The sequence below is a fragment of the Hyperolius riggenbachi genome, chromosome 2, assembly GCF_040937935.1.
Source record: "Hyperolius riggenbachi isolate aHypRig1 chromosome 2, aHypRig1.pri, whole genome shotgun sequence".
NCBI classification, from domain to species: Eukaryota; Metazoa; Chordata; class Amphibia; order Anura; family Hyperoliidae; genus Hyperolius; species Hyperolius riggenbachi.
The window spans coordinates 246,130,841-246,142,871 of NC_090647.1; positions in this window are offsets into that span (position 1 = coordinate 246,130,841).

Genomic DNA, 12,031 nt, shown 5'->3' on the forward strand with positions numbered 1-12,031 from the left:
GATGCCTATGAACACAGTGAACTGAGTGTCCTAGACTCCTAGTACAGTAAGAGTAAAGTAGTAACAGTAAGTAGAACTAACTAATTACGATAATCAATCAGCGATCAGAAGGAAATGGAGTGTGGGTGTGTGTACACTCAGACAGTGAGTGCACGCACGCAGGAGCTAGTAGCCTATGAACACAGTGACTGAGTGTCCTAGACTCCTAGTACAGTAAGAGTAAGTAGTAACAGTAAGTAGAACTAACTAATTACAATAATCAATCAGCGATCAGAAGGAAATGGAGTGTGGGTGTGTGTACACTCAGACAGTGAGTGCACGCACGCAGGAGCTAGTAGCCTATGAACACAGTGACTGAGTGTCCTAGACTCCTAGTACAGTAAGAGTAAGTAGTAACAGTAAGTAGAACTAACTAATTACGATAATCAATCAGCGATCAGAAGGAAATGGAGTGTGGGTGTGTGTACACTCAGACAGTGAGTGCACGCACGCAGGAGCTAGTAGCCTATGAACACAGTGACTGAGTGTCCTAGACTCCTAGTACAGTAAGAGTAAGTAGTAACAGTAAGTAGAACTAACTAATTACAATAATCAATCAGCGATCAGAAGGAAATGGAGTGTGGGTGTGTGTACACTCAGACAGTGAGTGCACGCACGCAGGAGCTAGTAGCCTATGAACACAGTGACTGAGTGTCCTAGACTCCTAGTACAGTAAGAGTAAGTAGTAACAGTAAGTACAACTAACTAATTACGATAATCAATCAGCGATCAGAAGGAAATGGAGTGTGGGTGTGTGTACACTCAGACAGTGAGTGCACGCACGCAGGAGCTAGTAGCCTATGGACAGTGACTGAGTGTCCTAGACTCCTAGTACAGTAAGAGTAAGTAGTAACAGTAAGTAGAACTAACTAATTACAATAATCAATCAGCGATCAGAAGGAAATGGAGTGTGGGTGTGTGTACACTCAGACAGTGAGTGCACGCACGCAGGAGCTAGTAGCCTATGAACACAGTGACTGAGTGTCCTAGACTCCTAGTACAGTAAGAGTAAGTAGTAACAGTAAGTAGAACTAACTAATTACAATAATCAATCAGCGATCAGAAGGAAATGGAGTGTGGGTGTGTGTACACTCAGACAGTGAGTGCACGCACGCAGGAGCTAGTAGCCTATGAACACAGTGACTGAGTGTCCTAGACTCCTAGTACAGTAAGAGTAAGTAGTAACAGTAAGTAGAACTAACTAATTACAATAATCAATCAGCGATCAGAAGGAAATGGAGTGTGGGTGTGTGTACACTCAGACAGTGAGTGCACGCACGCAGGAGCTAGTAGCCTATGAACACAGTGACTGAGTGTCCTAGACTCCTAGTACAGTAAGAGTAAGTAGTAACAGTAAGTACAACTAACTAATTACGATAATCAATCAGCGATCAGAAGGAAATGGAGTGTGGGTGTGTGTACACTCAGACAGTGAGTGCACGCACGCAGGAGCTAGTAGCCTATGGACAGTGACTGAGTGTCCTAGACTCCTAGTACAGTAAGAGTAAGTAGTAACAGTAAGTAGAACTAACTAATTACAATAATCAATCAGCGATCAGAAGGAAATGGAGTGTGGGTGTGTGTACACTCAGACAGTGAGTGCACGCACGCAGGAGCTAGTAGCCTATGAACACAGTGACTGAGTGTCCTAGACTCCTAGTACAGTAAGAGTAAGTAGTAACAGTAAGTAGAACTAACTAATTACAATAATCAATCAGCGATCAGAAGGAAATGGAGTGTGGGTGTGTGTACACTCAGACAGTGAGTGCACGCACGCAGGAGCTAGTAGCCTATGGACAGTGACTGAGTGTCCTAGACTCCTAGTACAGTAAGAGTAAGTAGTAACAGTAAGTAGAACTAACTAATTACGATAATCAATCAGCGATCAGAAGGAAATAGAGTGTGTGTTGTGTGTGTACACTCAGACAGTGAGTGCAGTGCGCACACGCAGGAGCTAGTAGCCTATATGAACAGTGACAGTGAGTGTCCCTACGGGTACAGTAAGAGTAAGTAGTAAGTAAGTACAACTAACTAACAATAATCTATCAGTAATCAGAAGGAAATAGAGTGTGTGTACACACAGACAGTGAGTGAGTGCACACACGCAGGAGCTAGCTAGTAGCCTATAAACAGTGACAGTCAGTGAGTGTCCTACTCCTAGTACAGTATAACTACAATACTATTAGTAAAGGACAGCAGAAATACTGGTATAGATGAGAGAAATAAACAGAGGACAGCTGCCCACAGAGGCAAGGCCCCCCTGAGGCCTAAACCTGTAAGCTTGCAGCAGCTGCCTGTCTCTAATGTAACACACAAGCTACTAACTAAAATACAATGTCTATCTAACTAACAACAATATAGGTGTATATGGCAGGTGTAGGTGAGCAAAAACGCTAGGTAAATGATCACAATAGAGCACTTGCTAAGCCAAAGCACAAAGGAGCAACTCTCTCTCTGTACAAGTCTCAGGCAAGCATGGAGAAACGGAACATGGCGGCCGCTATTTATAGGGTAGGGGCTGGCCAGGGTCCCCCTCTGTGATTGGCTGCCGTCAGAGGGCCTGGGAGCCCTCTGATTGGCTCTAAGGACATCAATCTGGGCTATGACGCTATTCGAGCTCGGTACCGAGCTCGAATAGCGCCGAGTTGCTCGAATAGCTCGAATAGTGAATGGGCTATTCGAGTGTACTCGGATAGCCCATTCGAATAGCTCCAGCTATTCGGAGCTCGAATACCGAGCTCGAATAGCTGAAAAAGAGCTCGAATATTCGAGCTACTCGAATATTCGAGCTCTGCTGAGCACCACTGCTTGTAGGTAGAAAAAGCAAAGTTTTTGCTTTTTTTTACTGTTTAAACTTGGAAACAATCCTATTTCCTGGTCTAGCAAGAAACAAATTACAGTGCCATTGTCTTCTATGGCGGCAAAATATATTTCTGCTGCATATGCCAGTTAAGAATGTGTTTGGTTAAGGCAACTACTTTAATATCTTGGGAAACCAGCATCACAATCAACAGTCTTATTTAAGGAAAACTTAGGATGCCTTACGCTTGCAAACAGTGACAAGATCCACACAAGAACCAAGCATATTGATGTCAGACCATTATATCCATGACCTAGTGGAGCAGAGAGTGATTGAACTGACATATTGTGAGACTGAGAAGATAGTAGCAGATGCTTTGACAAAACCACTATCCACGTTTGTTTTGGTCACGAATGAAATTCACATAAGTAGCAGTTGTTGATTGGGGGTTTTGGAAAGTGTATTTAGCAACAATAGTCTATTATGTGTATATATATATGCGGTACCAGCTATAACCACAGAGTGGCAGTATGTTCTAGTAAAATCTTGTGTCTGTATAGGAAGTAGTAAAATGAAAACTTGTTTGTTCTTCTTGGTGTATTAGCCAAGAGCCATTAACCATGAGGTCTGCTGATTAATATCTGTTTCTCCTGCATTCTACATTGCTGCTCACAAAGAAGCTAGATTGCCTTTCTATCACCCCTGTCTTTCCCCCACCTCATCATTGCCACATGTTTTGGCACATCATCTCTGTAAGAACCTTGTAAATACCAAAGATTCAAAAGATCCCTTTCCATTTTACATTTCCCATGTTAAGTACACAGTGCACTGATGAGTCACAGTAAAATGCCAGCTTGCTTATAATTTATACGTTATATATTTTTTCCCAAAGGAAAATATTACTTTGTTTATCATGCCGGCAGTCTCCTTGGCTGTGACTAGGTGATACCATCAGTATTGGGGGTGTAAAGCCCACATTGCATTTCTTTTAAACATGAATATTGAGGTTTGTCCAAGAAAAATATGAATTTCAGTTTCTGGAAAGTGTTTCTCTTTATTTTTCAGTATTTGAAATGAGTCTTACAATCTGTTTTTTTCTCTTAGTTATCCTACTCCGCAAAGCAACAGCAGATGTTTGCAATCAAAGTCTCTTTACATGTCTAAAAATAGAATTATGGGGAAAGCACTGTTTTTATATTTGAAATATTTCAATATGTTATCTGTGCAGCTTGTGCACTGACTCGCAAATAGCAGCGGATGAGCGCACTTATTGATGTAACTTCTTTATCACTTATTTTTACCTCACAATTCCATCCTAGTCAAAGATCTGGATGCTTGAGTATGTCATATAGATCATGTCACATGAATTATCCATAAACAGAATGCCAGATACAATGCAGTAATAAATATACAGCGTGAATCGCTATTCACCCATTTTTGAAGCCATGCTTATTCTATTATTATTTCTAACTTTATTGTATTTCTCTAACCTCCTTCTCTTGACTAGGAGATTCTGCTCTAACATATATATATATACACACAGTATATATACTGTATATATAATATTTTTTTTTCTAATGGGAATACTTATTTTTCATTTTACATGTATATATTTTATATTTTTATGCGGTATGCATTATACTGTAAACTTCTTTGAGGAACAGTTAGAGATATGAATTATTCAGTGTGTACTCTGTGAGATTCTGTGGAAGATGACAGTGCCTTACAAAGTTTAGTATAAAGTAGGCTGGCATATTTAGCTGAGCATCGAGTAGTGATGGTAAGCATAACTCTCTCTGCTTCATCTGTGCCGCCTCAAGAGTTTGCTGTATACAATTATTTATGATTGATGGGGATCAGGCAAGTTTTCTGCTTAGACTTACAATCCTCTCATGATATGTCAAGGTAGGCCTAGCCTACACAATATTTTAATATTTTACAGATTAGATTGTATATAAACACTGAATCTATCAAAAATCTATTTAAATTATAATTTTTATGATCAATATTATGATCAAAATATCAATTGAATATTGATTAGATACGCCTGTTCTTTGCCCAGTCAATGCTGGCAGCAGCAGAGAGGGGATGCAGGAAGAAAGGATATTTGCATAGATAGAATGATCAACATAGGCCGTGGGCGGCACGGTGGCATAGTGGTTAGCACTCTTGCCTTGCAGCACTGGGTCCCCTGTGTCTGTGTGGGTTTCCTCTGGGCACTCTGGTTTCCTCCCACATCCCAAAAACATACAGATAAGTTAATTGGCTTCCGCCTAAATTGGCCCTAGATTACAATATATACACTACACTATACATACATAGACATATGATGATGGTAAGTATTAGATTGTGAGTTCCTCTGAGGGACAGTTAGTGACAAGACTACAGTATATACTATATAAAGCACTGCGGAAGATGTCGGCGCTATACATATACTAAATAAATAATAATCAACATTAGACAGTTGAAGCCTTGTCTGCTATCTACTGGTGCAAAGTGGTAGACCAGGCAAAAGAATATCAATCTGGGAGATATTGATTGTTTACCTGCTCTTCTACAAATGATATAATGTATGCCTAGTGTAATTTAATGTAGTTAGAGCCCAAATGCACTTGGGAAGACACTGGGATGGGTGGAAGGAGGCACCCCAGAGGCATCCCAGTATCCAAAATATATGGTATAACAAAGATTGTTGGAATAATTAATCTTACTTCGAGTGACGGTATAAAAAAAATGACAGACACTTGAAAGGACAATGCTTTACATGGGTCTTACCCACTTCTTTAGGTCAAGGTGTGTTTTTACGTAGAACACCAGGGACTTGGAGTGCCTATTAGCTTACCTTAGCTTCCACTAGTTGATTATTCTTGCTAGATGAGTTGCCAGGTAATATTTTTTTAAGATATGGCACTGCCATTCTCTTCCCTAATGTGATAATTTTACATAGTGCAAACTTTATCCTACTGTGTTTTCCTCTCTTCAAAAATTAAAAGATATTCAAATGTTTTTCAATTTAATAGACCAAACCTTCTGATTTAGACTAAAATGCATTGCAGTTTAGATGATTACAGTTATCCAACTGTTCCAACTGTAGGTGCTACAATTTCCATTTTAACCTAAACATATTTTCATATTTTCATTAAAACAATTGCAAGCTTTGGACATCTACTTGGTGACATGCAGATACACAGAGTCGTTTCTCATCATTAAATGTAACTATTTTTTAATCTAATTACTAAATGGTAGGTTAATAACAAAATATCTAAAATGTCTGTCAATTTAAATGGTAGATGTATTCCTTTAGAAAGGTTCTTGACATATGTTGTGGCTCATAATTCTCCCTTTTCTGCTACATTAGTGTTGTTTTTGTTTAGGTTGTATAGGGATGCATAATATTCCATAAAGGGATCTACAATGTCTCCTAATTTTATATACGTTTCGACCTTTTCATTTCTACGTAGGCCTTTTCTTTTCTTAGGGCTTGGGCTAACATGCTTCCTCTTTCATTTACTCTCACATGATCTATTTCTTTTTTGTTAGGTAGAAAGTTCTTATGACTGAAATTGAATTTTAGTTAATTGGGGTTTTTTTGTAGGAATTTTATTCCTAACAGATGTAAGATCTAAATAGGCAGTTGCAAGTGGCAGTTTGTGTGCTATCTTGAGCCTAGAAGTTTTTGATGTGGTGTGTAATGTAGACATCTTTTTTTCTTTTTGTGGCCCATTTAATAAGGTCCCCTTTGACTTCTGCATTGTAAGCCTCCTATATCTACTAATATCTATTATTAAACAACCATTCCCTCCATTCTTGAGGTGGAAGAAAAACATTTTGTTTTATTTGTGTTACAGATTTAATGCATTTCAAGTGCTGATGCAGGAAAAATAGGTAATCTAGCTCAGATTACTTATTGTGAGCTAGCAAAAGGAAGGTATAATCTTTTAACTGTGAAATGAATGTATCAAATAAGTTAAGTAAGGAAGAGTGTGTTTTGATCCTTCATTTCAGGGTGAAAAGTACAAGGGGGATAAAAAGGATTAAAAACAAATAAAAGTGGAAAAATAAAGACAACTTCATATACAAATGAAATATATTATGCACTGGCAACAAATTTAATGGGTCTGAAATGAGTTGCCAATGCATAATAAATTTCATTTCTATTTGAAGTTGTCTCTATTTAGGTAAGCCACCTCCTTTTTTCCACTTGAATTTGTTTTTTGTTTTTTTAATCTAATTTTATATACCTCTGGGAGCCTCTTAATCCCCTCTGTGCTATTCACCCTCTATTTTAGTGCTGTTCTTGGTGCCACATGGCACCAACACGATCAGTACCTGGTGTTTTTTTCCATAAGAGCTTGAAAAATGGGGGAGAAACCTAGAGCCCAATATGGTGCAGTATGTTAATATGGAGAGATCTTTTGTGAATAAATGAGATGATTATACTCACAAGGGTGGGTCGCCACAAAGGCAACCACTGGACAGGCCGGCGAGGAGAATTGTAACCTGACCCCGCTCAGGTTTAAAAGGGTCGCTCTCTGTAGATAGAAGAAAATGGGGATACACCCCTCCACCAAGGGTGGACTAGATGATATTGAAATACAATAACAGAGGCGCCAAGCAGAATAAAATTAGTTAAAATTGTTAAAAAAGGGGGAAGTGGGTGGACTCACCTCCCTTCTGAAAAAAAGGCTGGACAATGGACAGGTTACTTACAGTCTAAAGTAACATATATTAGTAACTCCAGTTTACTAATAAATGTTACTTTAGACTGTAAGTAACCTGTCCTGTCCATTGTCCAGCCTTTTTTTCAGAAGGGAGGTGAGTCCACCCACTTCCCCCTTTTTAACAATTTTAACTAATTTTATTCTGCTTGGCGCCTCTGTTATCGTATTTCAATATTTTTTCCATAAGAGAGCAACCACTTCTAGCACTTCTTCGACACATGAGTGGAGACGGTGTTGTGAATCTACACCTGACCTACATGTGGTCGGTTGCCCCCCCACCCATGCAACCAACGCACCTTTCTGAGTACCTCATATAGAACTATTTGGGCTCCCGTTGGGTTCCCATTGTCTCTGTGCTTGTCTTTTCAAGGACAGAAGAGTGTCCGCACAATGTCCTGTAAATCAGGTTCCTTTATTATGGACGTATCCAAACGAGCTCACACATCACTGGCACCTGTGCCTGCCCTGGAGGAGGGAGGTCCTGGCGGGTCTGGATCGCTCCTGTCTGCTGAGGTAGTGGGGGATGGCGCACGTTTGCATCTTCCGGATAATGCAGATATTGCCCCGCATGTTGCCGCATTGGAACGGGCGGGCTTCCATATCCGGAGCTTGGAGGGACAGACGAGACGTCATTCCATGGGGTCTGGAGCGCCGACTCACGGCGCAGCCTTGATGATGACATCGCTTGGGGCCAGACCCAAGCAATCGACGGGAGCCAAGGATGGATTGCCGGCTCCTGGAGGCGCATGTCTGCAGTCTCGCCCGCATTGCAGACAGTTGATGGAAGGTCTCCTAGGTGATTAGAGCAACGCACAGGACGGCAGTAAGCAGGTAACATTATCCTCTGCTGTTTCAGATAAAGATAGGGATAGTGGCCCTGTTCCTGCTGTGTCCAGTACTTCAAATCCCACTAAAGGTGTTGCTGACAAAGTGAATCTGAGGTCGGAACTTATAACCAACAAAGCTCAGATAGAGACTTTTGTCCCTCAGGAATCAGCTAGCCAAATTTGTGAGTCAAGACCTGCACAATCTGAGCAGGCTCCTCCTACTAAGTGGCTGGATAGAGTAATGGTTAAGGGCTCTGCCTCTGACACAGGAGACCTGGGTTCGAATCTCGGCTCTGCCTGTTCAGTAAGCCGGCACCTATTTCAGTAAGGAGTTTCTTGGGCAAGTCTCCCTAACACTGCTACTGCCTACTGAGTGCGCTCTAGTGGCTGCCTCACAAGCGCTTTGAGTCCGACAGGAGAAAGGCGCTATACAAATACTGCCATTATTATTATTATTACTTGGCAGTGGCCCTCGAGTAGTGACATTGCAAGTAAGATACAAATGACTGCCAGCCTGACACAGACACCTACCCCTCCTGATGAGAATATTCAACAGCATGATAAGGGAGTGGATTTTGTAGATGATCACCTTATAGGACTGGGGGATCTAGCATATGACTCTCACAGATGTCAAAAATTTGCAGCTGTGTTTTCTAGGAAACCTTATATAGGAGATAAAGAGCCCGAAATCGGTTTGAGGACATCCTTTTTGCAATTAGAATCTCTTCTAGAGAAAGAAACAAGGGTGTGGTGGGATTTGACCACACTTAAACAGTATGTTGCTGAAAAAATAATACCGAGGGGACTCCGCATCAAAAAGGTGGCCACCACAATATATTCAGAACAGTTTATTATAGAATGGAACGAGATTCTTACGGACTGTTCGTTGGCTTTAATGAAACTTATCATTACTTATGAGGAAGAAAAGTTGATTGATTTTAGGTTAAAAATTACAGATTTGAAAACCAATATTTCGAAATGTGAAAGTCGCGAGCAGTATGAGGTTTTAAATAAAAAAAAAGTGTGATAACATTGCAAAATTGGAATCCATCATAACAGAAATTAAGAGATCTAAGTATCTAAGGGATGTGGAGAATTATAGACGTAAGGTGGTGTATGAGTGGGGCAAGTGGGAGACCCTGGCAAGATCACCGGAATCACCCAAATCTATTCTCCACAGAACACAGAGACAACAGGGAAGGAGGGTTAACTTTAGTTCCCCAGAAGTTTCTGATGTATCAGATACTTCAGCTCCTGAAACACGTGGGTGCTCTTTGCAGGCAGAGGCAGTTGCAGGATTTCCAAAAAACGTACAAGGTCCAACCACCAATTACAGGAAGCAGAGGAAGGGCCGCCAGAAGAACAGGAGAGGAGGAGAAGGAAGATCAGACGGGCGGGGAAGAAACATAGAGCCGGACAGCTTAGGTCAGGGGGGGAGAGGGTACAGAGTGTGGTAAATCTCTCCCAGTATGTGCTTTCGGATATAGAAGAGCGGGTCCTTGCCAGAGGCCTTTCTTTTGCGCCAACATATCATATGAATGTATTTGAGACTATTGTGGATGTAAATAGATTTATTAGAGCTGTTCTACTCCGAAAGCATTTTTCTGGCAGTGAAGAATTTGGGGGTCGGGTTGATAGGGTTATGGATGGTGTTACTAACATTGGAGACTTTAGTGAGCTAAGTGCTAAATGGGCCTTGGATTCTCTGGCCTCGGAAAGCACTGGACTGGTCTCCATAGATTATGTCAAACCGATCCATGCCCGCAATCCGTCTTTTTATCCTTTGGCTAGCCGAAGTCATCATGTAGAGACCTTCCAGGAGTTGGTGGAGAGAGATTTGGTGGAATTGGAGGGGGCCCGGGGTAGTAGTAGACCTAATTTGTCACACCAGGAGCGACAGGCCCTTTCCAATCTAAAAAATAATCCCGATATAGTTATTCGTAATGCAGACAAAGGGGGTGCCGTTGTCGTCCTAGATAGCGATAGCTATAGGACTGAAGCTCTGAGGCAACTGGGGGATCCTGCAGTATACCAGAAACTGGGAGCAGACCCCATGAGGCCGTTTCAGAAGGAACTCTTCGATTTGTTATCCTTTGGACAGAGCTTGGGCGTTCTGGATCAGAGGATGTCTGACTATTTGGGTGTTCGGGATCCAGTCACACCAATTTTCCATCATCTCCCTAAAATCCACAAACCGGGCATTCCCCCAGAGGGTAGGCCTATTGTGGGTGAGTGGGTGGATTCTATGTTACAGCCACTGGTTAGGCGACTCCCAGGTTATATCAGGGATACCAAGCATTTACTTTCTAGTTTAGAGGGTTTTGTTTGGAAAAGACATCATATATGGATCACTATCGATGTAAAAGCCCTTTATTCATGCATCCCTCATAGTTTGGCCTTAGAGGCTATTAATTATCATCTTAGGAAGTATTCTGCCTATCCTGAGGAGCTCCAGACCTTTATATGTTTGGCCGTCGGGTACCTCCTGACCCGTAATTACTTCATGTTTGACGGCGGCTTTTACCTCCAGAGGTGTGGCGCCTCCATGGGGGCCAAATTTTCTCCATCTTTGGCCAACCTCTATATGGGGTGGTGGGAGGAATGCCACATCTTTGGGGGTGGGGGTCGCCGTCTGGGGGGTGTTGCGTGGTACGGGAGGTACATCGACGACCTGCTCTTGGTCTGGGAGGGAGCTCCGCAGGATATTCCTGCCTTTTTGAGTGACTTAAATATAAATTCTTTTAATCTACAGTTCACCTCTAATTGGGGGGTTGACTCAATTGATTATTTGGATGTCACTTTGGTGGGAGATCCAATCCAGGGGAAGGTGCATACTAGAACTTTTCGAAAACCTTGCAGTGGCAACACTACTCTCCGAGCCACGAGTTGCCATCCGAAGCATATGATTTGTGCGGTTCCTGTTGGTGAGTTTATCAGGGCACGCCGTAATTGCTTGGATGAGGGCTGGCTGGGAGAGGAATTTAAAAAGATAGAGGATAGGTTACGAGAAAGGGGCTATCCCGACTGGATGATTAAAAGGGGAAAAACTAGGGCCAGTAAACAAAGTAGGGATCACTTACTGACAACTTTCGCTGGCGGAGATACTAAAGATTCCAGGCCCACTTTTGTGACAACTTACAGTGTAGAGTTCAACCAGATTGTGTCCATTTTGAAAAGGTATCTTCCTGTTTTAAAGGGAGATGATGATTTACGGGATATCTTACAACAAGGAGTACGCTTCGCTAGTAGACGAGCTCCCACTCTGGCCCAATCCCTTTCACCCAGCTTGTTTGACTCTAGGTCCAGATCTTCAACATGGCTTAGCTTGTCTGGTTCATATAGATGTGGCGTTAAGACATGTCGCTACTCTGATGTACACATGCGAACACGGGAGGCGACGTCTACCTCGAACGGGCGCAGGTTCCCCATTAAAGAATTTATAAATTGTGGTACGCAAAATGTGATATATCTTATCACATGCACTGAATGTTCCCTGCAGTATGTGGGGTGTACCACGAGAGCTTTACGTGCCAGAATTGGGGAACATTACTGCGGCCCGGCTTGGCTTAGTACAAATAACTCAAACGTGGCGAAGCATTTTCGCCTTGTTCACGGTGGCGACATGTCTTCTTTCCACTTTCATG